This window comes from Scyliorhinus canicula, chromosome 3 (assembly GCF_902713615.1).
Source record: "Scyliorhinus canicula chromosome 3, sScyCan1.1, whole genome shotgun sequence".
Classification (NCBI taxonomy): Eukaryota; Metazoa; Chordata; class Chondrichthyes; order Carcharhiniformes; family Scyliorhinidae; genus Scyliorhinus; species Scyliorhinus canicula.
The window spans coordinates 244,058,035-244,084,542 of record NC_052148.1 but is presented as its reverse complement, the minus strand read 5'-3'; the positions used below and the strand labels follow the sequence as shown (position 1 = coordinate 244,084,542).

Sequence of the window (26,508 nt, the reverse complement as noted above, 5' to 3'; positions counted from 1 at the left end):
TCCCCCCCCCCCCCCCACCCCTCCACCCCATAACAAATCCTCCCCCTACTGAGGTCTGTTAAATTACACTCTGGAACTCGAAGTGGACTTGATTTCATGTTGCAAAATAATGTAAATAAGATGACAGAAATCCTAATTTTTTTTCTTTTTTTATACTTTATTTCCCTTGTGTATGAATGTGCTTTTTGTTGGAACACACTAACATGTCAGCAAGAAACTGAAAAACAAAACATCGCCTTTAGAGGTTATTCAAAACATTATGAAGTGAGAATTTCCTGGATATTGTGTGCAATGAATATTCCGGCATGCCTTGGACTGAGAGATGATTAAGGCGCCCGGTTAAACCTCATGTTTCAATTAGCATTCTATCCCTTGCTCTACAGTACAAAACATGCTGCAGTGGTTATTATAACCACAGGTTGGCAGGTCTATTTTCAGGTTGATTCTTAACCCAGCCGCGGAAGATTTTGTATGCAGTGTTAAACGATTATATATATTTTTGGAATATGAAGGGTTTTATTACAAATAGGGGCGCGTAGTCAGACTGAAGGGTGGCATGGTGGCACTGCTGCCTCGCAGCGCCAAGGACCTGAAAATCTGACCTTGGGTGACTGTGTGGAGTTTGCACATTCTCCCCGTGTCTGCACTCTGCGTACTCCGGTTTCCTCCCACAATCCAGAAATGTGCCGATTAGGTGGACTGGCCAGGCTAAATAACCCTTGAGTGCCCAAAAGGTTAGGCAGGTTCACAGTGATAGGTCGGGTGAGTGGCACTAGGGTGGGTGCTCTTTCAGAGGGTTGGTGCAGACTTGATGGGTCTGAAAGGCCTCCTTCTGCACGACAGGGATTCTATGAAAGTAATCTATGAATCAGTAGGCTGCAATGCAGGTCCCAGCCAAATACTGGATCAAACTAAACACAATGGCAATGTTCCTGATGCAAACATGAGGGAATTCTCCCTTCTGAGGACTAAGTCCCCATGCTGGCGGGAGAACCGGCGCCAACCACTCCAGCGTCAACAGCCCCCGAAAGTGCAGAGTTCTCTGCACTTCCTAGGTGGACGCCGGGCGGGGTGGCGCCGCTCCATCCGGCGGCGAAGTGACTGCGTGAGTTCGTGCATGCGCCAAAGGGCCGGTGTGATCTCGCGCACGCGCGGAACCGCGGCATGTTTTGACGCAAGCGCGGGGGGGGGGGTTCTCTTCTCCGCGCTGGCCATGGCGGAGCCCCACAGGGGTCGGCGCGGAAGGAAGGAGCGCCCCCACGGTACAGGCTCGCCTGCAGATCGGTGGGCCCCGATCACGGGCCAGGCTACCGTGGGAGTCCCCCCATGGCTCGTGAAATTTTAATTCAGATAATAAAATCTGGAGTACATTCCTAATGGTCACCATGAAAATATCATTGTTTGTTATAAAGAGCCATTTGGTTCACTAATGCTCTTTAAGGAAGGAAATCTGATGTCCTTACCTGGTCTGACCTATATGTGTCTCCCAATCCAGAGCAATGTGGATGACTCTTAACTGCCCTATGAAATGGCCCAGCAAGCCACTCAGTTCAAGGGCAATTAGAGAAGGGCAACAATTCTGGTTTTGCCAGCAACATCCACATCCCATAAAGAATGAAGAAAAAAATCTGTAAATGGTTGCTGGATAATGTGTTCATTCAAAAGTGAGACCAGGGCCGGGATTCTCCCCTACCCGGCGGGGCGGGGTTCCTGGCGTGTTTGAGCGGCGTGAACCACTCCGGCGTCGGGCCGCCCCAAGGGTGCGGAAGTCTCCGCACCTTTAGGGGCCAAGCCCTCACATTGAGGGGCCAGGCCCACGCCGGAGTGGTTCCCGCTCCGCCAGCTGGCGTGAACGGCCTTTGGTGCCGCGCCAGCCGGGGCCGAAAGGACTTCGCCGGCCGGCGTAAGTCCGCGCATGCGCCGGAGCGTCGGTGGCTGCTGATGTCATACCAGCACATGAGCAGGGGAGGGGGTCTCTTCCGCCTCCGCCATGGTGACCATGGCGAAGGCGGAAGAAAAAGAGTGCCCCCACGGCACAGGCCCGCCCGCCGATCGCGGGTCAGGCCACCGTGGGGGCACCCCCCGGGGCCAGATCGCCACGCGCCCCCCCAGGACCCTGGCGCCTGCCCGCGCCGCCAATCCCGCCGGTAAGGTAGGTGGTTTTATCCACGCCGGTGGGAGAGGCTTGTCAGCAGCGGGACTTCGACCCATCGCAGGCCGGAGAATCGCCGCGGTGGGCCCGCTGACCGGCACGGCGCAATTCCCTCCCCCGCCGAATCTCGGGTGGCGGAGAATTCGGGACACGGCGGGGGTGGGAATGACGCTGGCCCCGAGCGATTCTCCGACCCGGCGGGGAGGTCGGAGAATCCCGCCCATATAATCTGATACGTGATATGATCAAAAAGGCGAATGGAACGCTAGCCTTTATATACAAAATCTGGTTAGACCCCACTTAGTGTACTGTGGGCAGTTCCGGGCACCACACCTCAGGACGGATATTTTGGCCTTGGAGGGAGTGCAATGTAGGTTCACAAAAATGACACCTGGACTACAGGGGTTGAGTTATAAGGAGAGATTAATTAGGCCTGTTTCTGCGAGAATTTATAAGGTTCAGGGGTGATCTGATCAAAGTATTCAAGGTATTAACAGGGAAAGACAGGGTTGGAGATGCTAAAACTAAGGGGCATCGTCTACAAATTGGGGCTACACCATTCAGGGAGATGTTAGGAAACACATCTTCACTTAAAGGGTGGTCAAGGTTTGGAACTCTCTCCCACAAACAGCAGTTGAAGATAGATTATTGTTACTTTTAAATCTGAGATAGATAGATCTTTGGAAAGCCAAGATATTAAGGGATACGGGCCAAAGATCAGCCATGATCTCATTAAATGGCGGGACAGGCTCGAGGGGCTGAATGGCCTACTCCTGTTCCTATGTCTGGTCACGGATAAAAGTAATCCCTTGAAAACCTCTACATTTGAGTCAAAAATCATTGTATAAGAGTAAATATTCATTATATGCATGAAATAATTCTGTTCCTCCAAGTCGAACACCACCCTGGCACAGATATATATCATTGCCCCTTCAAAATCCGAGAATCCCGGACCTAACAGTATTGTGCAAGTACCTACCCCACATGGACTGCAGCGGTTAAAGAGAAAAGATTCATTGCCACCTTCTCAAGGTTATCTAAGGATGGGTACAACACCCATATCCAGAAAATCGATAAGAACAAAGCCCCACCAGTGTTTACTATTTGGCATATGGGGCTGAATTTTGAGGCCCTGTCACAGAGGAGGCGGGCTGGAAAATGTGGCCAGTCATTTAAAAGTTCATTGATTTGGGCGGGAGTGGAAAATCCCACTGGTGGAAAATTTAATTTTGTTTTCGTATGGTATGAACTGAAATGTATAATTATTTAATGCCTTACCATGATGCCTATATAAGTAGATGTTTCTCAGCAGTGAGATTGTCCTAGCTTTGTTCATTCTGCAGTATGGAAGAGCGATAATGTAGCACGACATTAATGCAGAAAATCTCAGTCAAAAGTGAATATGTAATGGTGGCACAACCACATTGTAATATCTGTTTATGATACCAACTCAGATTTCAAATTCTGCAGCTCAGAAAATTAAGTACTGTATGTACCAAGTGTACCTTAGAGAGACAGTAGCGTTTTCCAATATTATTGTGATGAATTGCTCTGGCACACGTCGCTGATGTTCCAGATTCCTCCTTTAAACAGAAAGTCCTATTCACGTTCACCAAATTCTCTGGTTAATCATAAACTCTTGCCACATAAATCTTTCAATAGAAGGCTCCCACACAACATCAATTACTGGACTGTCCTGAAGTGAACTGAAGAGATCCTTACAGGGCGAAAAAAAAAAAGCATGAAAGAGGTCAAATTAATTGACTGCGAGACGATGAAACCAGACCACAGATTAGACAATCAAGTCAAAAAGGAAAATGTCCAGATGCTACATGTTGTCCATATGCACATGATATTCTCCCTCCTCCTTAATCCTTCTCCCATTCATCTCTGTGGTACTAACTCATATTTAGTGGGATGTCTTTCCTTCCCGCAGATACTCAAGTTTTTAAAGAATGTATGAGGTGAAACATAATGCTGATCACTGGATCCCACAAGGTAATGAAGTGAGAGAACCAGACTTCACTTTACAGCCTGGCACACTCTGCTCAGTATGTTGATACAGCTGTGAAAGCACTGAAGCCAGGCCAACTTACAAGCAGAATTGTATTATTTGTTTGCTTTCCAATCAGCTCACCTCAGGGGCACTGAAGAATGTTACATTTAAAAGCAGACATGTTTAACCAATTTAACCAGTTTGCCCATATTTTCTGGTCAGATTAGGACATATTTGTGGCCTCGCAACCATATCTATAGCCCTGTGTGTAAGCACAGAAAGAGCAAATCAAGAACACGTTTTGGAGTTCGTGGAAAAAGAATCAGTCATTGCAATTAGGCATTTTTTAATTAGTCTTCAATGGACCACAGTGCTTCAGTATGAACTGCTATAGCTGGATTCCAGAGCTCTAGTAAAGCAGCTCTAGTCAAATCCGCACTTAAAATGAGGGCCTTTAATTCCATTTAAGTAGTGTGTGAAGGTAACTGGGACAACAAAGGCACATAGCTTTTAAATAGATTTAGAACCCACAAAACTAACTTTATTCTCATGAAGAAGAATCAATCATCCAGCAGAGGGCAGTAGAGCGGAGCTGCTGATTGGCTGTTGCGGGGAAATTTGCATCAGTGCATTGCGGTCACCGTATCTTGAAGGTGGTTTGTGGAGGAGCTGTTGTCAAGTGACAGTTAAACCTAAGGGGTAGAGTAACAGGTAAGCTCTTTCTTTCACTTTTTTTTATCTAGAGGGGATGGCAGGGAAGGCAGTGCAATGTTCCTCCTGCAGAATGTTTGAGGTGAGGGACGCCGCCAGTGTCCCTGCTAATTTCACCTGTGGGAAGTGCACCCATCTCCAGCTCCCCAGAAACCGTGTAAGGGAACTGGAGCTGGAGCTGGATGAACTTCGGATCATTCAGGAGGCAAAGGTCGTCATAGATAGAAGCTTCAGGGATGTAGTTACTCCGAAGAATCAAGATAGATGGGTGACGATGAGAGGGGCTGGGAGGAAGCAGTGCAGGGATCCTCTGTGGTTGTTCCCCTCAGTAACAAGTATACCGTTTTGGATACTGTTGAGGGGGACGACATACCAGGGGTAAGCCACGGTGAACGGATCTCCAGCACTGAGTCCGTCCCTATGGCTCAGAAGCGAAGGAGGGAGAGCAGGAGAGCAATAGTTATTGGGAACATGATAGTTAGAGGGACAGATAGATGGTTCTGTGGCAGCGAAAGAGACTCACGGATGGTATGTCGCCTCCCGGGTGCCAGGGCCCGTGACGTCTCGGACCGTGTTTTCAGAATCCTTAAGTGGGAGGGGGGGGCAGTCACAAGTCGTGGTAAACATCGGTACCAACGACATAGGTAAGGGAAGTGACAGGGATGTAAAACAGGAATTTAGGGAGCTAGGGTGGAAGCTGAGAGCCAGGACAAACCATGTTGTCATCTCTGGTTTGTTGCCGGTGCCACGTGCTAGTGAGGTGAGGAACAGGGAGAGAGTGCAGATAAACACGTGGCTGAAGGGATGGTGTAGGAGGGAGGGTTTCAGGTACGTGCACATTCTGGGGAAGGTGGGACCTGTACAGACAGGACGGTTTGTACCTGAACCAGAGGGGCACCAATATCCTGGGAGGGAAATTTGCTATGGCTCTTCGGGGGGGGGGGGGGGGGTTTAAACTAGTTTGTCAGGGGGCTGGGAAAACGAGCTGTAGTCCAGAAGCCAGTGTTGAGAGTAGTGAGGTACTGAGGAGGGTATCAAGGTCACAGGAGTGTACCGGCAGACAGAAAGGTGGGTTGAAGTGTGTCGACTTCAATGCAAGGAGCATCCGGAAAAAGGTAGGTGAACTTGGAGCATGGATTGGTACTTGGGACTATGATGTTGTGGCCATTACGACATCATAATTAGATGTTGGAAGTTCCGGGGTACAGATGTTTCAGTAAGAATAGGGAAATTGGTGAAAGAGGTGTAGGAGTAGCCTTGTTAATCAAGGATAGTTTAACGTCTGCAGAAAGGCAGTTCGAAGGAGATCTGCCTACTGGGATAATATGGGCCGAAGTTAGAAATAGGAAAGGAGCAGTCACATTGTTAGGAGTTTTCTATAGGCCCCCAAATAGTAATAGAGAGGTGGAGGAAGAAATTGCAAAACAGATTATGGATAATAGATCTCAGGGTAGTTGTCATGGGTGACTTTAACTTTCCAAATATTGATTGGAACCTCTATAGGTCAAACAGTTCGGATGGGGCAGTTTTCATACAATGTGCGCAGGAGGGTTTCCTGACACAATATGTGGATAGGCCGACAAGAGGGGGGGCCACATTGGATTTGGTACTGGGTGATGAACCGGGCCAAGTGTGAGATTTGCTTGTGGGAGAGCACTTTGGAGATAGTGACCACAATTCGCTTTCTTTCACTATTACAATGGAATGGGATAGGGCCATACAGCAGGACAAGGTTTATAATTGGGGGAGGGGTAATTATGATGCGAGTAGGCAAGAATTAGGGAGCATAAGATGGGAACAGAAACTGCCAGGGAAAGGCACAAATGAAAAGTGGACCTTGTTCAAGGAACAAATACTGCATGTCCTTGATAGGTATGTCCCTGTCAGGCAGGGAGGAAATGACCGTGTGAGGGAACCATGGTTCACAAAAGAGGTTGAATGTTTTGTCAAGAGGAAAAAGGAAGAATATGTAAGGATGAGAAAACAAGGTTCAGTTGGGTCGCTTGAGGGTTACCAGGTAGCAAGGAATGAGCTAAAAAAAAGGGCTTAGGAGAGCTAGGAGGGGGCATGAGAAGTCCTTGGCGGGTCGGATAAAGGAAAACCCCAAGGCCTTTTACTCTTATGTGAGAAATAAAAGAATGACCAGGGTGAGGGTAGGGCCAGTCAATGACAGTAGTGGGAACTTGTGCATGGAGTCAGAAGAGGAGAGGCGTTGAATGAATACTTTTCTTCAGTGTTCACCAAGGAGAGGGGCCATGTTTTTGAGGATGAGAGTGTGATACAGGCAGATAGGCTGGAGGAGGTAGATGTTCTGAGGAAGGATGTATTAGCAATTTTTAAAAACCTGAGGGTCGACAAGTCCGTTGGGCCAGATGGGATATATCCAAGAATTCTTTGGGAGGCAAGGGATGAGATTGCAGAGCCTTTGGCTTTGATCTTTGGGTCCTCACTGTCCACGGGGATAGTGCCAGAGGACTGGAGAGTGGCGAATGTTGTTCCTCTGTTCAAGAAAGGGAATAGGAATGACCCTGTTAATTATAGGCCAGTTAGTCTTACTTCGGTGGTCGGTAAGTTAATGGACAACGTCCTGAAGGATAGGATTTATGACCATTTGGAAAGATGCAGCTTAATCCTGGATAGTCAACCCGGATTCGTGAAGGGTAAGTCTTGCCTCACAAATTTGATTGAATTCTTTGAGGAGGTAACTAAGTGTGTAGATGAAGGTAGAGAGGTTGATGTCGTATACATGGATTTTAGTAAGGCGTTTGATAAGGTTCCCCATGGTCGGTTCATGAAGAAAGTAAGGAGGTATGGGATAGAGGGACATTTGGTCAAGAGGGTGGTGGTGGATGCTAAATTTTCAGACTGGAGACTGTTGTATTTTATATTTTCCCCGCGTCTTGACTGTGATAGAGAAATTCAAACAGCATTCATTAGGTAAGCAAAACTGAACTTTATTCACTAATTAGAACTGCTAGCAGAAAATGGCTGATACTTGGAGTCGGAAGGCAGTCAATTACAAACTGCAGAGTCCGTCCCAAGTCTGCGATAGTACAGAAAAGAAGGCGATTCTTATACATTATAGGATCAAGATAACATGAATACAGCTTGGTCAGGAATTTGATCAAAAGTAAAACATAAATAATAATCGTTACAATGGCGGCACCTTGCTGACCTCCAGGGGACTTGAGTTTCATATCATTATCTTGTCTTTGTTTTAAGAAAGGGAAGAAGTTGTTTAGGAACAGGAAGAAATAGTTGTTCAGCTTGTTATGTATTAAGACTACTTCTAGCTCCAAGCCTTATCTAGACTCTCAGAGTCACCCAGTTCCCAAGACATGCTGACCTCGGCTGTCTCTGTATTCTGGGCCTTAGGTTATATGAAAATCAGTTTAAATTCACTTGTACCAAGAAGACTTGACTAGTTTTCCCATCATGCCATTATTTGCTTCACACAATACCACACTCCCCCCTTTTGTCATATCATGACAACTAGCTAAATAGGTATATCCATGATTTGTTTGAAAATGCATTTACACAAGCAGGAAAGCAATCCTATCCCTAATAGCATTAGTAGAAGTAGCATAAAGGCCTTAAAGATCCAGTCAAATAATCCATGACCCAACCACCCTAGCCAACCCGGCGGGTTATAGTCGTGAAATTCACTGCCAATTTCTTGAATTTGAGCAGCCTGTTTCTTAATATGGTCGGCCAGGTTAGTGATATTTTCAGAGCCATCTGGAATGTAAGTACAGCACTCTTGGCCTATGATAGCGCACGTTCCTCCCTGCGAGGCTAACAGATAATCCAAAGCCAGTCGATTTGGTAATGCCACGGTCCGGACAGCCACTAGCTCAGCTGAGACCTCGGCCAGTGCCTGTCTAGTGTCCCTGGCTTCTGTTGCCATTACGTTTGCCAGATGTTCCAATGCTGAGGCCATATAGATCAGTTCGTCCATGCCTTGCCCGTTCCGTTTTAGAAATTGTTCTTTTTGCTCGCGAGGGGGAGTGCTTAAGGGTGGGTCGATGATGCATTTGGGGTATGACATATCCCAAAAAGCAGGACCCTGTCCAATCCATGGGGAGCCATGGATATGCTTTAGTGCCGCATATGAAATAGGTTCCATTGTAGGCTGTAAAATCATCAGCTGATGTCATCCAGGGGATTGTATTGGTAGGTTGCACCTACTTTGCCCCATTAACTTTCCTTTCCCTGATTTATTAAAACATATGGAACCTTGAACATTATACGAGTGGACAGTGAGGGAGGGTGGAGTTAGGGCATGATTATAGTTAGGTTGATATGAAGCTGAAAATTTAGTCATGTCATAGCCAGCAGACTTCCATATTTTCATATTCCCCCTATCTCCCCTGATGCCTGTTTGACTTTGTCGTTAAATCCATTCAACTGTTTCTGTGGTATGAAAGGGGAGGGATTGGAGAGGTATTCCTTCCCTTGAATGGACAGGAATGTGGGTGCAAACCCAACACTTGCTAATATTCAATTTTTCGGCGTAAAGATATGACATATGTAAATAGGTATTGGAAGGCAGGTCTCGTTTAGTTCGTTTTTTTTTACTACCGAGTGGCCATCAAGGCTAAGTAGTCCAGAAAGTCCAAAAATTATACTGAAGATCTTCATCCTGTGTTCTCGTCTGGGTTGGAGACTATCTTCTTGCAATCGGATAGATGTATCCGACTTGAACGTCCTTCAAGTTTGACCGAAGTTGGCGTCGTCAGTAATACGAGGAATGGTCCGCTCCAGCGTTGTCCTAGTTTCTTTCTGTCCCAGTTTTTTTTACCAACACGAGGTCTCCGGGTTTGACCACTGGATATCGAGGGACGGCTGTCCCTGTCGTTACTGGGAGATGTACCTGTTTTACCTGTGAGTGAAGAAACTTCAAAGAAAGTGTTAATTGATTCAAATAGTTCTGCATTTGTTCCCCCATCACATGGAGGTCTACTCCCTCTAGGGGTTTTTCATGGGCATCCCAGGGAGTCCTCATTGGCCGACCATAGACTATCTCTGCAGCTGACAGTCCGGTCCGCGAATGGGGAGTCACTTGCATGTGAAACAGTGCCAAAGGTAATACTTTTAGCCAATTTAATCCAGTTTCTTCAGTTAATTTAGATAATTTTTCTTTTAAAGTCCCGTTGGCTCTTTCCAGAATTCCTGCTGCCTGCGGGTGATACGCGCAGTGCAGTTGCTGTTTAATTACAAGGACTTTGCACAATTCAGTATTGATCCGAGCTACAAAATGCGGTCCATTGTCTGAGCTCACCATTTTGGGTACCCCAAAACGAGGAATGACTTCCGTTAACAACAACTTCACTACTGTATGTGCCATACAATTAGTGGTGGGGAAGGCTTCAATCCATTTACTAAACACATCGATTATTACTAAACAATATTTATAGCACTGTGCTTTTGGCAATTCGATAAAATCAAGCTGTATACAAGCAAAAGGATCATCTGGCAAGGGGGTGGTTCCCGGAGGGCATTTAATACCTTTACCCTTATTATGTTTCATGCAAATGACGCATCGATCTGTGCTGTACTGTTCTATGTTCTATGTTCTATGATCCAGCCGCTTTTGCGCTGCTGTATTCAAATCTGGGTGCCACCAAGTTTTTAGGAGTAGCTGTACCACTCCCTCCTTGCCAAGATGGGTACAAGAATGCAAATAATCAACAAGTAACGGCAATAAAGAATTCGGAATACAAACTTGACCAACTGGAGTCAGCCAGAGGTCTCGTGTCAAGGAGTGCGAACACCTCATTGACTTCCATAGTGTTCACTCAGAATCAGAGGCGTCCCTCTGTAAATTTTGAACTTCAGCTATCTCTGGCATGCCCTTCGTCCGTAATGCAGGTACCTGGTTTAGAGCCTGATTAGCCCCACTGGGAACAATTAAAGAGGTTGATGAAGCTGCAGTTTTAGCAGCTGAATCAGCACGGGCATTTCCTAATTGAACAGGAGTGTCACCCTTCGTGTGCGCAATGCATTTAATAACTGCCAATTAACGGGGTAGCTGAATAGCATCGAGGAGATTTTTAACCCAAAGTGCATTTTGAATGGGAGTTCCCACAGAGGTGAGAAAACCTCGCTGTTGCCAGAGGCGGCCGAAATCATGGGGTCACGCCAAAGGCATACCTAGAATCAATGTAAACATTAGTACTTTGTCTGTGGCCAAAATACATGCTTGAGTAAGGGCGAATAGCTCGGCTTTTTGTGCAGAGACAGGGGTCTGGAAGGCTGCTGCTTCCTGCACGTCAGTGTCGGTTACCGCAGCATATCCCGACTGTGGGATGCCAAATTGGGAAATGGAAGAACTGCCATCAACATAAAAAATTAGATCTGGATTATCAATAGGCCTGTCTGTTAAATCCTGGCGAGGTGCGGAAAGGAAGTGATTCCGAAGCAAACAATCGTGTGGTGGTTAAGGTTATCGGGGGGCTATTCGAGGAACACAGCTGGATTTAAGGTTGAACAATAATGAAAAAAGAGGTAGGGGTTTTGCAATAGTGAAATCTCATAGCGGCTCAATCGCGCTTGAGTCAGATGCTGGGTTTGCTGAGACGTTAGGAGAGCCACGATAGTATGTGAAGTATGCACTTGTACTGGCTGGTGAAGGGTTAGATTAGAGGCTGCCTGGACTAACAAATGGACAGCAGTAAGAATTTGGGTGAAAAGGTCTGTCATACATAGGTCGTGTGCTGGGGCGATAGCCAGGGCATTTTTCAGGGTAATAAAAGATAGCTTTGCTGAATCAGGTAGTTCAAACTTAAGAGGAGCATTTTGAGAGGAGTACGGAGTTAATTCTTTAGTATGTACAGTAACATTCGGAATCCATTGTCTGCAAAAGTTCACTAATCCTAAAAAGGCTCGCACCTGCTGGGCGATGTAGGAAATGGGGTCTGCAATATAGGAGTAATGCGTTCTTGAGTAAGGGAGCGATCAGTAGCACTAATTAGGACATCCAAAAATTTGACTTGTCGTTGGCCTTTATGAACTTTAGCGGGCGGGATCACATATCCCCATGAATGGAGACGGATGAGCAGGTAAAAGGTGTCACGCTGGTTAGTGATGAAATCAGGGCTGGCAAGGAGTAAGTCATCAACATATTGAATGATGGTGGAGCCACCAGGAGGTGCTAATGTCGCTAACTGGGAGTGCAATGCCTGTGAGAAAAGTGTTGGAGAATGAATGAAACCGTGTGGAAGTCGAGTCCAAGTGTATTGCGTCCCCTTAAATGTAAAGGCAAACAAATACTGTGATTCAGGGGCGAGGGGTATCGCAAAAAAGGCATGTTGCAAATCAACAAGGGTAAAAATAGTCGATTCCGGTGGGGCATTGCTAAGGATTATCGCTGGATTTGGGACAATAGGATGTAAGGGTTCAACTATCTGATTAATAAGCCGGAGGTCTTGGACTAAACGCTATTCGGATGGTCTACCTATCTTAGGAAGTGGAAGAATCGGGGTGTTACAGGGCGATTGGCATGGTATCAAAATTCCCTGTTGAAGGAACGATTGAATCAGAACCGAGACTCCTTCTTCAGCCTCGGGACGCAAAGGGTACTGTGAAATAGAGGGTAAGGGCATTTCAGGTTTGACTCTAATAACAACAGGAGGGACATTAGTGAGACCAACTTCGTGTTTGGAGGCTGCCCATAAATCTGTTCAGAGACTATTTCCTCGGGTGGATGTAGCTGTTACAAGGGGGCATAACTATAAGATTCAGGGTGGAAGATATAGGAGGGATATCCGAGGTAGGTTCTTTAGTCAGAGAGTGATTAGGGTGTGGAATGGACTGCCTGCTGTGATAGTGGAGTCGGACACTTTAGGAACTTTCAAGCGGTTATTGGATAGGCACATGGAGCACACCAGAATGACAGGGAGTGGGATAGCTTGATCTTGGTATCGGACAATGTTCGGCACAACATCGAAGGCCGAAGGGCCTGTTCTGTTCTGTACTGTTCTATGTTCTATGTTCTAATTCTTAATAATGTAAACATGAATGCTCAGTTTTATAGAACCAAAAACAACCCTGGTGGGAGAGGGGTTTAGTGTGCTTTATCCTGTTTCAGAGACTGTGTAGATTTGTAGGAAGTTTTGTTTATCCAAACTAATAGCATAGCAAAGGGACATCCAGAGCTATAGGAACCTACAATTAACTTATTTAAAACAATTTATTCTTTGTCATTTACATTGTGCCCTGCCTATTCTTTTGTTTTCCTACTAGCCGTACAAGGTTTAATGCAGCGCTGAGTGGGCAGAGGCCTACAGCACAAAACATTCCCAGTTTGGGCCTAGAACTTGGCAGTGTGCTCCAAACACATCGCACATGTACTTTGCGTCACTGCCACACTGGAGGGGCCTTCCTCTTGTGTGGCTCGAATATTATCAGATGAGCGCTGTGCTTCCAGTGCTGTATGGCCCCCTGGAAGTGCAGTTGGTGGGATTTCCAATATAAGACATTGATAATGAAGGCTAATAAACTCTACTTGCTCTTCAAGTGAGCCAGTACATAGTCAGTGCAGAGTAGGTTTGGCGCCCCAAATGGACAATTTTTCAAAATTGGTATTTTAACTCATTACATATTTACAAAGAAGTCTTCAAAGACAAAAGTGTCTGTATATAGCACTGCCTGTAGCTGTTTGAATTTCTGTATCAGTGCACTGTGTGAGAGGAGAGAAGGAAATGCTTCAGAACCAAGGCTAGAATTTTCAGGCCACTCCCACCGGTGGCATCTAGCCGTCCCGCCGAAGTCAACGGGCATTTGAATGGGTTTCTACATCTGTCACTGGAGAATCCGCTGCAGCAGGGCCGTAAAATCCCGGCCTAGTTATCCCCCTAATGCCTCATCTCCAGTTCATCTCAATTTTAGGAAATTATTATATCAACAAAATTAAAGAACATTTCTGCAAAGTTCCATCTAAGGGCCAATTTCACCATCCTCCACTCCGAATGGGGTTTGAAAACCCAAATTGATATCATGAAACAACTACTTCTTAATGTTTCTTACTCTCTCAACCTTGGAACTGTCCTACACTGTAAATCATGTTAAAATAAAATAGTTTAAAAATGTGTATGGTTTGCTCAGTCGGCATATTTACCTCCATTTCACATGCACTGTGTATATCTTTTACAGTGTAGGTGGTAGAATTATCCAGGTGGGAGTTCTTGGTACATCGCATAGTTCCAGAGTCAGGAACTGTTTAAAGCTGAGAACAACATAAAGAAAGCACAGGGGAATTTCTGCAAAACTTTGATGCCACATAGTTGCATGTTAAATCATTTGTACTTGCCTGCTGCCGAATTAGCAGTGACAGAAAGATACGCCTCTGCTATTGCTTCTTGTTATAGAGAAAGCATATAAATCATCCAGCTATCAGAAACATTTTCCGCATTGACATTTTCCAGTATCATCGACATCCCAATAAGATTTAAATCCCCAGATGTTTTGTTATCATTAATGATATTGCCACTTTTGTGCCCAGTAGAAAGAGACTAGATGGGAACTAAAGTACTAAATCAGACAGGAAACTGTGCTTTCTCATAAGAATTATAATGCTCAAGAATTAATAAACAAAACATTTGCAACTGAAATTCAAAATGAGTTTAAAACTAAGATTTCTGAAGTCCCGCAAACAATCAGAATTGGTGTGTGTGTATGGGGTGGGACTAGGGGAGTAGAGAGAATTAAAAGAAAAATCTACATGCATTGGTTTTCAAAAATAAACTAAAAGACCCTTTGGCTGCATCTGCACAAAATCAGTCAGGCGATTCATTTGAAGACATTCAGCGCAGATGATTGACACACTCTGCAATCAGTTATGTCCGTATTGTAAATCAAAAACACTCACAGTTTTTTTTTGCTCGCACTGCATGCAGGTTTAAACACCCAAGAGGGCTGCAAGTGACAGCACCAGTAATACAAATCTTCACTGTTTCATTGGCCTGGTGTAGTTTGCTGAAGAGATAACTTGATCCAAATGCAGACAGGGACACAAATATATCCAGCTTGCTTTCACAGGGTCATTCCGTTAGGAAAAGGGAACATTACCAAGGGTTCAAATACAATTGTGAAGTATATCGCCCACTGAAGGCCTAAATTGTCAACCTGGTCGTCATCTGTCACACACTGACTGAAATTCTGTGCCGTTTATGATCTCAGGATATGAGCTTCACTCCCATGATTATTCGCCAGATTATACTCCAGAGGCTATTTCCTTACGTAAGAAAGTTTTAATAAATTCATGAAATAGCTTCTCTGTAAAGTCCACAAACGTCTGCAAAGAATATAACCTATAATTCGTTTCTCATGAGCATCTGAGAGCTTCCTGTTTTAAAGGGTAAGAGAGAGAGAGAGAGCCAAGCTTTACTGTGTTAATGGTGCTGACTGCCAAAAGAAGAAAATAGGAAAAGACAGATTGAGTGCGTCTTAGTGTAGCATAAATCGTAAATTTGGGCAGATTTGATGACAAAATGTTCCCAACAGTGCATTTAGATGCTTTTTCCATTTAACCTTAACTTGCTCCTGTATCAGAATCAAATATATGATATGAAGTCATGTTTACTGACACAGTTTTCTGATTAATGAATAGGAAAGTAAATTAACTGAGGGCTTTAAAGCTAGACGTAATTTACATGGGAATAAATGGACTGAATTAAGTTTCTTGGAGAATGTGTATTCCCCATGATTCAGCATTTTCTATCTTGTTGTAGACTCGAGGCCTTTTCTTTACTATCTTCTTCTAAAATAATCTTAAAACAAAAACAATACTTAAGAGGGGCTGTTTAGCACAGGGCTAAATCGCTGGCTTTGAAAGCAGACCAAGCAGGCCAGCAGCGACGCTGCTCCAACGCCGGTCTGCAGATTCTCTGGTGCGGAGAATCACCGGCGTGGGTCGGTGATGACTCCCCACGAACCCCCCCCCTCCCCCCGGCGATTCTCAGCGCGCGTTGAGCTGAGTGGTCGCCAAGATAGGCCGAGTCCCGCCGGTGCCGTTTACATGTGGTCCTACCGGCGGGACCTCGCCGTTCAACCTGCGGGGGGCAGCCTGGTGGGGGCGAGGGGGGATCCGACCCCGGAGGGGGGGCCTCCACCGTGGCCTGGCACGCAATCAGGGCCTACTGATCGGCGGGCTGGCTTCTGCTGGTGGGGGCATATTTTACTCTGCACCAGGTCCCTGTAGCTCTACGCCATGTTGCGTCGGGGCTGGTGCGGAGAAGGCAACTAGCGCGCATGCGCGAGTTCGCACCAGTTGTAACATGCATGCGCAAATTCGTGCCAGCCGCAGCGCGCATGCGCAGACCTGCGGCGCCCATTTGATGCCGGTAACGGCAGCTTGAGTTGCGTGAGTCGCTCCAGTGCCCTGCTGGCTCCCTGTGAGGCACAGGATCGCTGATCCTGGGGCCTGTTGATGCCGTCGCTAAACACTTAGCCTCAGGATAAGAGAATTCCCCCCCCAAGATTTCAGTGTATCCTTTTAGGCTCGAGAAGACTGAATGCCGTGGGGTAAGTTGATCGGTATCTAACTTTCAGAAGACGGTTACTTAGTCACACCCTCACCTCAATCCCTGATGCCCTTGCCCCAATTAAATCTACCACTCTCTCTCACCCTGATCATATCCCCCGGCACAACCCAAATTTAGGTCTCCTTAAGTCCACTGGACATGAACTTGAATGGATATGGTGGACAACTAGTTTAACCACTCTCAACTAGATCCGGTTGGACCACATGAAGAAGCCCCGACACCACCATCCTTGCAAACTACACCCCAGCTCCAATTTCCTTTTCCTTCATCAAAGTTATTGAACGTGCCAACATCTCCCAAATCTGTACTCCTCCTTCCTGGAAAAATCGCAAATGCCAGCCAATGTGACCACCACAAGGGATTCTCGGATGAAGTGAGGGAACAGGGGTGCAAGATGAGGATGGGAACTATTCTTAATTACAAAACTGCAGGAGAAGAAAGCAGTTCCCAAAGATAATTGTCGTCTTGTTTCTCTTTCAATTTCCGCTCTCCTCTGTTGACCGGGCTGACCCATGCTGGGAGAGAGTTCTCCGGGTAAAGATGTCACTGCCATTTTGAGGGTTGTGGTCTCATTTAAAAATAGCTGGTCGGCTGTGTGTGGCAAATTAAGGTACTAGTGCAGCTTGGCACATTCACTATAACCCAATAGTGAATCACCCAAAAGCTTCCAAACTAGTGACAAGGTGAGTCTGGGGGTTGGAGGGGCATTGGAGGTTGAGGGTGAGAGATGGCAATTCAATCACAGGGAGTGGGGTGTGGGTGGGACTCCAGGGTGGCAATAGCCCACATTATTTACTCCAAACCAATGAGAAATAATTTAAACCTTACCTTTCCTGGGGCACTTCACCTCTATTACCAACCAGTTCTATCCTAAGATATAAACAGGACTCTTTGTCAGTCACAGGATGACAGTTTTCATATGACATCACTTCAACAGCTTCATGCTACAATGACCCAAAAAGATAGTGACCTTTGAAAGTGAGGATGAGCCAATCATTGGTGTTAATTGGATGGGAAATCAAACAACCTCTTTGTACATATCACAGTCCCTATTCAGGCTAATTGAAGTGAGGTGACATCAAACCTGATGACTTATATATCCCTGTGAAATTCTTTCAGCATCTCACCTTGTTCCATCCCTCTTTCCTTTCACTTAAAAATCCTCATTCTCCACCACCCACCCAAGTGTCCAAAACATTTCATCACCAAGGTTTCTTCATTGCTCCCATTCCTCAACACTAAAGGACATCGCATCCGGGGTGATTTCAACCATCTCAAATCATCGTGCCCTTTCTCCTCTGAGGTCACAGGCCTCCTACCCTCCCTTAATATTTCCCTTCGCATAAACTCACCTACTTCCATACAGAGCCGCATCTCTAACATTGCCATCTCCCCTGACCTTGCTACTTCCATTGTGTAAATCACAGAAAAGGCTATTTCTGCTCAATTCACTCTCCAACTTCCCACCCTTCCTGCTTCAAACCTACTTTCTTCTGTGACCACCCATGAAAAACTCTCTTTCAATTCAATTATCGTTACACTTTCAAAATCTCAACATTCCCACAGCTCCCAATCTGCTCAGTCACACCCTCACCTCCATCCCTGATGCTCTTGTCCCAATTAAATCTACCACTCTCTCACCCTGATCATATTCCCCGGCACAACCCAAATTTAGGTTTCCTTAAGTCCACTGGACATAAACTTGAATGGATATGGTGGACAACTAGTTTAACCACTCTCAACTAGATCTGGTTGGACCACATGAAGAAGCCCTGACACCACCATCCTTGCAAACTACACCCAAGCTCCAATTTCCTTTTCCCTCATCAAAGTTATTGAACGTGCCAACATCTCCCAAATCTGTACTCCTCCTGCCTGGAAAAATCACAAATGCCAGCCAATGTGACCGTGACAACGGTATACTATCCCCCCTCATCCTTCTCAGCCTGTCTGCTGCCTTCAACATGGTTCAGCACACCATCCTCCTCCAACACCTCTGCTCCATCATTAAGCTGTGTGAGACAGCATTCACCTGGTTCATTTCCTATCTGTCCAGTCATAGCCAGGGTTATGCGGTGGCTTCTTATCTTGCTTCTGCATTGTTACCTCACGTATGCCCCAACTATCTATCCAATGCCCCCTCCTATTTCTCATCAACACACTGCCCCTCATTGGTGGCATTGGAAAACACAGCATCAGTTTCCTCATGTGCATTGACGATACCCACCTCCACTGTACTGCCAAATATCTTAGCCCCTCCACTCTATTCAAAAATTGCCTGGCCTGACATGAAGTACAGGAATATCAGAAATTTCCTCCAACTAAATATCGGGAAGGCAGAAGCCACTGTCTTCAGTCTTCACCACAAACTCCCTTCCCTAATCACTGATCTATTCCTATTGGCAAGAGTTTGAACCAGACTGTCTGCAAACTTGGTGTCATACTGGACCCCGAAATGAGCTTCTGATCACATATCAGTGTCAAGATAGCCTATTTTCACCTATGGAACCTTGCCAGGCTCAGATCATCAGATGCTGGTACCCTCAGCCATGCCTTTGTTACCTCTAGACTTGACTATTTCAATGTATTTCTGTCCTGCCCCCATGTTTTACCATCTGTAATCTTGTGGCTATCAAACCTCTGCTGCTCATGTCCTAGCCTGCACCATGTCCCATTCCCTATCACCAGTGCGCTTGCTGACCTCCACTGGCTTTCGTTTAGTAGAATCCTAGAATTCCTACAGTACAGTAGAAGGCCATTCAGTCAATCTGATCTGCACCGACCCTCCAAACAAGCAGCTCACCAAAGACCATTCCCCCACCCTATCCCCACATCCCCATAACCCTACCTAACCTGCACATCATTGGACATTAAGGGGCAATTTTAGCATGACCAATCTACCTAACCTACACACCTTTGGTTTGTGAGAGGAAACCGGAGTACCCCGAGGAAACCCACACAGACAATGGGAGAACGTGCAAATTCCGCACAGTCACTCCAGGCCGGAATCGAATCCGGGTCCCTGGTGTTGTGAGGCAGCAGTGCTAATTGCTGTGCCACTGAGCCTAATTAATGTCCCAGTTCTTAAATTCACATTCTTGTTTTCAAATCCATTGATGGCCTTGCCTCTTTCCATCCCTGCCAACCCCTCCACACTTCCAACTTTCTGAGAAAGCTACACTCCTCAAATCCTGGCCTCTTCAGCATCCCTGATTCCAATTATTTTTTGATTCATTCATTTTTTGATTCATTCATGAGATATAAGAATTGCTGGCAAAGCCAGAAGTTTTGGTCCATCTCCAATTATCCCTGAGAAGAACATGGTCTTATCCCTGAGACCACGCTGTGTGTTGGTTGTGACTGGTAAGAAATGGTTGCAGAAACAGAGATATGTCTGAATTATAACTGGTTATTGGTTGAGCATAACTATTTACAGATGTACAAGACTGCAGGTGTTACTCAGTTTACGCCATCAGCTTTCTCCTTTTCAACTCTTAGTCCTGTGACTCTTTTTTTGCTTTGATTTATTATTGTCACATGTATTAGTATACAGTGAAAAGTATTGTTTATTTCATGCTGTACAAACAATGCATACTGTATATAAGGAGAGAAGGAGAGTCTGCAGAATATAATGTTGCAGTTATAGCAAGGTGTAGAGAAAAGATCAACTTAATACGAGGTAGGTCCATTCAAAAGTCTGATGGCAGTAGGGAAGAAGCTGTTCTTGAGTTGGACGTGACTCAATAGTCCCAAAATGGGTGGTGTAAAAACGCTGGTGTTTCACTCCCGAGCTTCCAGTAAAAAAAAATTTGTCAATTCACTCACCTGACAGGGACCCAGAGCGATTCACGCAGCTTTGGCTGAGGATTCGGGCCCCGCACTTCTGGTCTGGAGTCCGCGCATGCGCACGACGGTGGCCTCCACGGAGACAGCTCCACGATGTAGGCCCCTGCCGATCGGCCATGCAGCCAATGATCCATTCGGCCCGATCTGTCCCCTAGCCGCCCATCAGGCCTCCTCCAGTGCCCGATCGCCCCGCCCCCTACCAGGATGGCCGTGGACTGAGTTTACTTCCTCGACCTTCCCTTTTAATCCATTCTCCATTTGCTGTTGGCCAGTCAAATAAACCCCCAGCTACATCCTGCGACTGGGAATACCATTTTCATGTATATTGGCAGACAAGAAGGGACGTCACCTGACATCTCGACTCCACCCTGTCACAACTTAGATCTCCATTTTGTGATTAAAAGTAAAGTGTTAATTTTCCATAAATCCATGGTTAAACTTCATGGTGTGACAGTAAACTGTAAACTGTTATCTCTATGTAACCAAGTAATTCCATTCCTCAGACAGTGTAAAATTAGACTTTCTTCTCTGAAACCAGCAAATGTAACTATTTCTAATAGACTTCTATTACAAAATGTTCATGTCACTCTGCAGGAATCAGTGAGAAACCATTTATCACATTCAAGGGGAATCCTAATTATATTAATAGTTTACAGTTCAGAGGAAAAAAAAACAAAAGTTTTTACATCTGGATGAAGGAAAATTATGCACTTTATTACAGTTGGAACAAAAAAAAGATTCTGGTTTTCTTTTTTTAGATTTAGTGTTACCAAGCGCAGGTTTTGTTCAAAAACAAAAAAAAAATGTTGCTATGTTTATAGAAATTTTTTAATGCCTTTCTCTTCTTGCATTCCTTTGGGAAAAGACATACTCCTGGGTACACCCCTCTGGTAAGGTCTACATATTTCCAGTAATAAATTGGAAGGAGTGCAGAGGTTTAGATCAAGCCAGATTGCAGCTGAGGGTTAAAGCAGAAATGTTATCTAAACCCCGAATAACCTGAATTTTATCCTTCAAAGGACATTTTCTCCCTCTAATCTTTCATCACATACCCTTTGTCATGAAATATCTCTGCATGGCCTGGTGAAAGTTATCAGTGTAGGCTTCTAACTCAGTTTTGTAACAGTGAAAACTGCATTGAGGATGTCATTCATCTCTCACTAATGCTCCGAGACCTTACAAGCAATATGTGCAACTACAGTTTTTCTCTGCAAATCTTCCTAACACCAAACATTCATTGTCAGTTAACACAGTGATGGCAGTCTATCACGCTTCCAGGTTGTCAATTAGTGGATATTTATGATTGTCTTCATTGTTGCTCCTGGCTGAAAGATATAAAGCTCGAGAGAGTGTGGCAAATTTGTACTAAATCAGAGTTAAAACCGCTCACATCCTGACCCACGCTGTTTCCAATACAAATTGCGGTTTTGATAAAGAAAGAACAGAACATTTTTGAAGGAATATAGGAGAACCCCAACCATTTGGTCCATTTTTGTCACTCAGCTAAACATATCCGTTTTCTTCACATTGAATCTTTGAAGCCTTTCAAACTGTTCCTTCTAATACCCTTAACTCAATCCCCAGCGACCCCACCTTGAGTAAAATGTTCCATCTTATTTCCCTTCCGAGATGTAATTTGTTTTTGATCCTTTCACCTCAGCAAATCATTTGCGGGGTTCAACTTTACCAATTATCCTGTATCTCCCTGCAGTGTTGACAGCTGCAGCTCACTACCTACATCTAACCAAGTGGAAGAGTTTGGGCTCTTTTTCTTTCCACGGTAAAGTGTGACTGATGCAGGATAATGTGAGATTTGTGAGCCATATCTACCCCAACACTCACAAGGAGTTTCCATGGGAAGAAAAGAAAAACGTGTTGGGAATAAGAAACCCGATCCCAAAGCTCCAATGCTCCCATCTCCCATTGGTGTCGGGATTGAGGTTCGCGCCCCATACTAGCAGAAGGATGCAAATGGATAATTAGGACCCTTTTGCAACCACTTGGTGGGCTAGACACAATGGGTGAAATTCTCCGACCCCACACAGGGTCGGAGATTCAGCCAGAGCCGGCGTAAATCCCGCCCCCGCCGTGGCCGTACTTCTCCGCCACCCGGGAATTGGCAGGGGCGGGAATCGCGCCGCGCCGATTGGCGTGCCCCCCACGGCAATTCTCCGGCTCGCGATGGGCCGAAGTCCCGCCGTTGAGAGGCCAATCCTGCCGCCGTGGTTTCACGTGGTTTCCAGACTGTGGCGAACTGGCGAAGGCCTATCGGCCAGCCCCGACGCCAGGCAGCGGGCATCAAAAGCCATTGGCACCGGTTTTGGCGCCAGTCAGCGTGGCACAAAACACTCCGGCGCGGGCCTAGCCCCCAAAGGTGCGGAGAATTCCACACCTTTGGGGAGGCCCGACGCCGGAGTGGTTGGCGCCACTCCGCTACGCCGGGACCTCCCGCCCCGTCGGGTGGGGGAGAATCCTGGCCCATATGATTTTCTGGCCCTCTGGGGTGGGAATCATGTGGGTGACAAGCGTGACCCTGACGCGGTTGTCCTATATTTCTGTGCAGTATAAATTGTTTTTCCCTTTACAATTGGTATTTGGTGTTCTTGTGAATCTGTCCTGATGAGTACAAAATGAAAAGCTTCAACAGCATGTCTCTTTTTTCACAATACTAAAGTTCTGTACATATTAATTTCTGTAATTTGCCAATGATCTAAATCTAAATCATAGATCATAGAATTTACAGTGGAGAAGGAGGCCATTTGGCCCATCGAGTCTGCAACGGCCCTTAGAAAGAGCACTCTATCCAAGTTCACACCTCCACCCTATCCCCGTAACCCAGTAACCCCACCCAACCCTTTTGGACACTAAGGGCAAGCCTGGAGCTGTGAAGCAACTGTGCTAATCACTGTGCTACCGTGCTGCCCCTCCACTGTGCTACCGTGCTGCCTTGCCTCTCATTTGGTTACTCACCTTCTTCTCAGTAGAAACGGTCTCTCCCTATTCATCAATCAAAACATCACAAATTGTTAAACACTTCTATTAAACCTTCCCATCACCTACCTTCTCTAAAGGCAACATTCTCAGCCGGGGATGGTTGAGCGTCTCGGCAACATATCCCAGTCACTGGGGGATGTAACCCAGTACCAGGTGGGCTTTGAAGGGGTGCTGAGAGCATACCCCAGTCTCAGACGGGCATTGCCGAGACCCCCCCCAGAGACATCCCAGTCTCTAGGGGAGGTGGCCCAGTTGCATGTGAGCATCGCCGAGGTGCTGTGGGACATGTCACAGTCTCAGATGGGCATACCCAAGGTGCTCCAGAGCATGTCCCAGACACTGAGGAGCATTGCCAAGGGGGTTGACACCATGCTGCAGACATTGGGGAGTTGCCAGGGCTGGCAGAGCCAGACGACACATGGGCAGCTGGGGCCCAATCCAGCTGCCCCTCCATCCTCAGGTGAATCCCTGAGCCCTGTGGGCACCGGGAGGAGGCTCTGGGAGGAGTGGGGTTAGGGCTAGGGTTATGGGCAGCACCATCGGGGGATTGGGGTAGTTGGGGACAAGTGTGTAAATTATTAAAATCATTGACCTCGACCAATATGAAGCCTCTGGCACATTCTTCTGCAATGCGGGGCAAGCACCAATCCCATGCCACATCTCTCCACGTATGGAAGTTCTGGATATCCCACCTATTTCCCCATTGCTCCCCAACCCCATTCACCCATTGCTCCCTCCCCTATTGCTACCCCTCCCCTATTCCACCATTGTAGCCCCTACCCCCATTCCCCTATTGATCCCTCCCACCATTGCTCCCCCTCTCCTATTCCACCATTGTACCCCCTACCTCATTCCCCCATTGCTCCCCCTCCCCTATTACACCATTGTACCCCCTAACCCATTCCCCATTGCTCCCCCTCCCCTATTCCACCACTGTACCCCGTACCCCATTCCCCCATTGCTCCCCCTCCCCTATTCCACCACTGTACCCCCTACCACATTCCCCCATTGCTCCCCCTCCCCTATTCCACCATTGTGCCCCTACCTCCATTGCTGCCTCCCCCGAATGCTCCCCCTCCCCCTATTCCCCCATTACTCTGCCCCAATATCCTCTACCATCTGACATGCCCTGCCCATGCACTCCCCAGCAACAGTGGGGACCCCTGCCCACTGGACCACACACCCCTGTACCAAGACACCAGCATCTAACGATACCTGGACCGGGCGCTAGTCCGCTCCCCGGTGTACTCGCCCACGCTCTGGTCGCTGAAATGTCCCCGGTGTTGGAGCCCAGCCCCTGGGTGTTTGGATGTTGGCTGCTACATGCATGATGTTGCCTCCCGCAGTGGAGAGGCAGCGTCCAGGCATGACAGTCTGATTGGGATGCTAGCCATTAACTCTCACATGCTTCAAGGCCTGCCTACCCATGGTGTGAAGTGTGTACTTAACTACTATTGCAAATTCCCAATTCCCAATTAGCAACAGCCTTCAGCTGCTCAGCCAGAGACCTGCACAGTCAGTGGGAGTTATGGTTAGTCGGTGGGACTGGCGGGCTAGAGCTGGGGCTTCCCCAGGAAACAGGAACACATGATCCCACGGGGGCTGAGACACCCATCTCCCCCCCCCCCCCACCATCACCCCAGCTGAGGCCACCTGCCCCACAACCACCCCCCCCCCCCAAGATCCTTGTGCGCAGAATTGAAGAGATCTAGATTGGCTTTCACATCTGGTGCAGAGTGGGCAACGACACTGCAGTCATTCGTAAACTGCAGATCATGCACCTCTTTGGTGGACAGTTTCATTTTGGTACAGAGGTGACAAGTTAAAGAGATTTCCATTTAGATGGTATTTAAATCGAACAGATGAACATACGTATCAGAAGAAGGAGTAGACCACTTGCTGCCTTGTGCCTGCTCCGCCACTCAATAAGATCATGGTTAATCTGATTGTAACCTCAACTCCACATTCCCGCCTACCCCCAATAACCTTTCACCCCTTGCTTATCAAATATCTAAGAATATAGAGAATAAAAATAAGAATCCAAGAACACTGACACCCGAGTGCAATTGATCATTGATGAAGTGACTAGTCACTGTCAGGTAGATTGTAAATAGAATGGGGCTCTCACACAACCTTGCTTGATCCCTAAGGAGCCAGTGTGTGACTTTATCTTACGAGAGAACCTGGAGGTGTCCATCATTGTCCACACAATCTTCACGGTTGGTGATCAGATTTTGGTGACGTATCAGGACTCCGGTGACGTGACCACGACCAGGATCACCCTACCGCCACTACTGTCTTCTGACTTCACAGCTGGTGAAGATGTGCAGTCTTCCTTTACTTGTTTCACTGTTAAAGACCTTTTGGACTGCCCTTTGCCTGGCACCTTCCAGGACCTTGCTGCCATGCCAGCCCCTACCAGGGGAAAGGAGCTGCCGACGGCATTGCTCAGGAGATCAGCGGAGCACAGATGCCTCTTCAGCACATCAAGGTGCTGATCCACAGTGAAGGCCTGTCCGCTTTATGCCTTGTGCTTGTCCCCTTAGATTGGATTAGTACTGCCCTCCTGCATCATGATGTTATTAGTGACTGTTGTGCATGTATAAGAGCGGTTATCTAAAACACAAAAATAGAAGTAAAACCAACAGAAGGAGTAAGAAAGAGAGTACCAGGTGAATGCCAAGTCTGTCACAGAAATGTGAACTAACTGAAAATGTAAAAATTGAAAGCATTCTTGAAAACTCCTGGTGTGAAGGAAATGTAATTTTGGATCCTACTGCACACGATAAGATGGGAATTACAAAGCATAGTTGCAGTATATGGAATCCCTTTCTGTTTGTCAGAGAGTATGGTATATTTATATTCAACACAACATTGGATGTCCCGTAAGGTAGCCAAATCATCGCACCCTACATTGCACTAATAGAAGTCTATTGGCCCTAAACCTGCACTCTGTAATATTTTTATGATATCTGATACTGGTATGAATTATGTTCTCCTCCACTACATTTATCAATTTGACATCTTCCAGTTGCAGGCCCAGGTCAGACTTTCTTTCACGATCACAAAGGGAAGGGCTTTTTTTTCCCCCTTTTCTCAAGCCAGCCTTCAGACTGAGACAGAAATTGTGTGATTAAATGTGAGCAAACGTTTAAAGGAGGAATGGATTTTTTTTTACCAAATGAAAAAAGAATCAGGTTGCAGGCACGCAGGTTTGTCAGCACAGTGCTAAAAGCTTGGATTTAAAATGACGTAGTGAAGTAATT

The 26,508-nt window shown here is 46.4% G+C and overlaps 1 long non-coding RNA gene across 1 annotated transcript; it reads right to left on the bottom strand.

Moving 5' to 3' along the window:
• Positions 1–3,700: 3,700 nt before the first annotated feature.
• LOC119963765 lies at positions 3,701–15,009 on the bottom strand. The gene is made up of 3 exons (XR_005460160.1): positions 14,728–15,009; positions 13,978–14,085; positions 3,701–3,869 (listed from the first exon to the last, which is right to left on the bottom strand). It is a non-coding gene; the product is annotated as an uncharacterized LOC119963765 (long non-coding RNA).
• Positions 15,010–26,508: the final 11,499 nt, after the last annotated feature.